Here is a 4,869-nt window from a genome sequence, read left to right on the forward strand (position 1 = left end):
AATAATAATAAAAACACATACACAATAATTATATATACCTAAGATGGCTCAAATATAAAAATGATTGATTGATTGTATGTATGTCCATAAAGTGACTCTAGGCTGTACATAAGGAGATAACAAAGTAGTGGTGGAGTTGGTGGGTGGAGGTGTTGATCAGTTGCCTGGGGAAAGTAACTGTTTAGAGACAACAGATACTACTTAACCTCTTCTCTGATGGGAATGGGACAAACCGTCCATGAGCAGGTTCTCTGGCCTCCTTCATGATGTTACTGGCCCCTTTCTGGCACATTTCTGTACTTTATGGCAGATAACCTGGTACCAATAATGTTTTGTCAATGATGCGTTGTAGAGCCTTCCAGCCTGCTGCAGTGCAGTTTCTTTGCCATGCAGTGATGCACGTTGTTAGGATGCTCTCTACTGAGCATCTGCGGAATGATGTAAATATCGATGTGCAAAGCCCATGGATGTTCAGTCTCCTCAGAGCAGTTGCCGAGCCAAACTGAGATGCATCTGGATAGGTGCATTGATAAAAGTCAATCCAAATTCCTTCAGCTTCTCGGGGAAGGGGAGGCACCGGTGAGCTTTCTGGTCTGTGGTTGGACCAGGATAGGCTATTGGTGATGTTCACAACTAGGAACACAGAACACTATCCCTCCAGGACAGGACCTTTGGTTTACGAGTGTTGTGTGATATTAATTAAACCAGTAATTAGATGCTTAACTAGACTAATCCCTTCTGCTTACACAATGTCCATATATCTCCATTCTCTTCACATTCATGTGCCTACCTAGAATCAAAGTCAACATCAAGGTTGAGTTTACTGTCATGTGCACAAGTACTTGTATGCTCAGGTGTAGTGAAAAGCTCATTTGTTTATTCAGCACAATCTGTGTAAAAAACTTGTCCCTCTCATCTCCTTTCTGAACTTAAATACACATTGTCTGGTATTAGATATTTTGACCCTGGGAAAAACATACTGGTTATCTATTCTGTCTATGCCTCTCAGAATCTTATAAACCTCTATCAGATCTCCCCTCAGCCTCTGCCGCTCTAGAGACAACAACCTAGGTTTGTCCAACCTCTCCTTATAGATCATGCCCTCTAATCCAGGTATCATCCTGGTAAACCTCCTGCACCTTCTCCAAAGCCTCCATAACCTTCGGGCAATAGGACAACCAATGCAGGTACAGCAGGTTCAGGAGGTGAGTGGTGTGTTTGGCGTTCCATTGCCCTGGGATTGCGGGAAAGAAGTGATGAGATGTTGTTGAGACCATGTTTTGAGGGTGATCTAAGAAGATTCAATTGTCACCCCCATGGACGTGTACTCCAGTCCCAGAGGGAAATGCACATTGATTCTGAGAAGCGGGAGGTCTTTCAGAGACACAAGAGAGGCTGGAAATGCAGAGTAGCACACACAAAATGCTGGAAGAACATCTACAGTGGGGAATAAAGAGCTGAAGTTTCAGGCGGAAGCAGAATCAGAAGGTGGGCAGAGAGGTGAAGATTAGCCTAAAAATTGATAAATTATTTTACTTTTGTCATATGTACCAAGGTACAGTGAAAAGACTGTTTTCCTTCAAATCAATTTGTTATATTGTGTTAGTACAAGGGAAAGCAAGCATTGCACCTTATTGTCTACTGGCACTGTATTTTTTCTGTAACTGTAACACTTTATTCAGAATTGAAAGTTCAAAGTTCAAAAATTAAAAGTAAATATATTATCAAAGTGCATATACATCAACCCTGAGATTCATTTTCTTGCGAGCGTGCACAGAAAATACAAAGAATCACCATAGAAACAATGAAAAACTGCACACATGATGGACAAATAATCAATATGCAACAGACACCTAACTGCAAATACAAAAATAATAATAATAAACAAACAAACAATAAATTTCAAGAACATTAGATGAAGCGTCTTTGAAGTGAGTCCATAGATTGTGGGAACAGTTCACTGTTGAGGTGAGTGAAGTTGAATGAAGTTATCACCTCTGGTTGAAGAGCCTGGTGGTTGAGGGGGAATAACTGTTTCTGAACCTGGTGGTGTATGTCCAAAGGCTCCTTTACCTTCTTCCTGATGGCAGCCTCACAGTCATAAGTATCAAGCGAGTAGACCAGTGGACTAAGCACACAGCCTTGTGCACCTGTGCTGGTTGTAACTGTGAGGGAGATGTTCATGCCAATTCAAACAGACTGGGGTCTGCAAATGAGGGAATTGACAATCCAATTGCACAAGGAGGTATTGAGGCCTAGGTCTTGGAGCTATTGATTAGTTTTGAGGAAATAATATTAAATGCAATGCTGTAGTCAATGGAGAGCATCCTGATGTATGCATCTTCACCGTCTAGATGAGTGAAGAGCTAAAGAAAAAGCATCTGCTGTTGATCTGTTGTAGGCAAACTGGAATGGATCCAAATCAGTCCACAGACAGAAATTGATATGTTTCATCATCAACCTCTCAAAGCACTTCATCACTATTGATGCAAGTGTTATTGGACAATTGTCATTGAGGCAGACTACCACATTCTTCTTGGGCACCGGTATATCTAAAGCTTGCTTAAAACAGGTGGGTATCTGGTGAGGTTACAGATATCAGTGAACACTCCCGCCAGTTGATCAGCAGAGGTTTTAGCAACACTATTACATCTTGGAGTGTCAGAGTTTGGAGTTCAAACTCCACTGTCAGCAAGTTTGTACGTTCCTTCCCATGAGCATGTGGCTATCAGTTTGAATGGCCAGAATGGCCTGTTCCATGCAGTATTTCTAAATTTAAAAAAATAAATATTAATATAAATAAAATAAATATTAATATAAATAAAATCCATTCTCTGAATACTTGGTTTCTTAATGACACAGATATTGAGGAGCAGTGTAAAACTTGTCTTGCATACTGTTCACACAGATCAAATTATTACACAGTGCATTGAGGGAGAGCAAGGGAAGGCAATAACAGAGTGCAGAATAAAGTGTAGCAGGCTCAAACAAAAGCACAGCGCAGGCAGACAAGGTCATCATGAGCTAATGCGACCAGTGGCGTAGTGGCATCAGCACCGGACTTCAAGGTGAGTGGTCCTAGGGTCATATCTGGCTGGCTCCTTGTATGCTTTCCATCTGCTGAGCTAGCAACTCAGCCTCATAAAAACACAGAGAAAATGCTGAAGAAACGGCAAGGTTGCTGCCTGATGCGCCATGAGATGTGAAGCAAGAGCTGATATACCCTCCTCAGATGCTCCCAGACCTGCTGAGTTCCTACAGCTGTTTGTAGGACAGCTTTCAATTTCCTGGATAAGAAATTTCAGAATTATGCCAGCTTCCTTCCAATTTGTAGACTCCTACACATCTCCTTGCGGAATTGCTGTTGTCCATCCTTATCACTGTTTTCTATGCAGATGTTGAGATTGCAAATCTGATCACAAGTGATTCAACAGATGCTGGAAATCCAGAGCAACACACACAAAGTGCTGAAGGAACTCAGCAGGTCAGGCAGCACCTATGGAGGGGAATAAACAGTCAACTTTTTGCTATGAGACCCTTCATCAGGACTCCAAAGGGAGGGGCCAGAAGCTAGAACCAAAACGTCAAATATCCTGGTCAGTCCTGCATACTCAGTTCCACCGGAAGCATTCAGATCATCCTGGGCTGTCAGAGTCTGACATTTGGGGTGGGGGGGAGGAATCCTATCAGGCCTGCATATTCAGACTCCTCCCAGTTGCCATCAAGCTAACGGGTGTCAAGTCAACTGCTACTTGCTTCTAACTGATTACCTGCAGCCCATATAAACCCAGCTCTCATCCACAGTCTTTGTTCACCAATTGAACCAGACAGTCTCATCCAGTTACTCCCAGCCTACAGTTACCTTGTTGTATTAAGTATATCTTCTCTCTTGCTTTGTTCCCCTCATGGCTTGTTATTAAAGTTTGTTACTAAAGTTATCACACACTGCTAAATCATTTCCACTGCTTTGTGTTTGGGTCAAGGCTCCTCTAACTTCCTGACATCCCCTTCATAGATGCTGCTGAGTTCCTCCTGCATTTTGTGCGTGTTGCTTACATGCACGTGCGTGGGGGGCTGCAGGGGGTCTTTCAGCCACGTTAGAAGTTTGCTGTGCTCTGCGGTAGTGCATTGTCTGTGCTGATGGGAAGTGTCTGAGGACATGCAGGACCTCCTTCCCTGGTGAACGAAGCTTGTTGTCCGACATTTTGCCAACTTTGGCAAGGTGCTCCTGACTCACTCACTGCTAACCTTTGCCCACAGTAACCACACTCTTAACCTTGAGTGCAAGAACAATGACTTCTATGTCCATTTCTCCAAAGAACTAGATATGTTTAAACTGCATGTTGACACTTGTATAACATTCAAGAACTTCAAAGTAAATTTATTATCAAAGTATGTATATGTCACTATATGTTTCCTTGGGATTCATTTTCTTGCAGAAATTAACAGGAAAATAAAGAATATTTTCTTTAGAATTTATGAAATACCATTCATAACAAAGTTTGACAAACATCCAATGTGTAAAAGGACAAATTATGATTATAATAAATAAATAAATACTACTGAGAACTTGAGTTGTAGAATTCCTGAAAGTATGTCTATCGGTTGTGGGGTCAGATCAGTGATGTGGTGAGTGAAGTTATCCATGTTGTTTGGTTGGATTTAAAGCCAATTTAGCACTCTGAAACCAGGAGGAGATGCTAATTCTGGCTGCATAACATATTTAATAATAAGACCTTCAAACACACAATGTACAGAAAATAAAACAAATTGTGTAAGCAGTAAAAGTAAGCAAACAACATTCAGAACTGAAGTTCATGAAAGTCAAGAAGACAGGCACAGCCAAGAGCCTGTTAGGTCACAACCACA

The sequence above is a fragment of the Hemitrygon akajei genome, chromosome 9 (genome assembly GCF_048418815.1).
Source record: "Hemitrygon akajei chromosome 9, sHemAka1.3, whole genome shotgun sequence".
NCBI lineage: Eukaryota > Metazoa > Chordata > Chondrichthyes > Myliobatiformes > Dasyatidae > Hemitrygon > Hemitrygon akajei.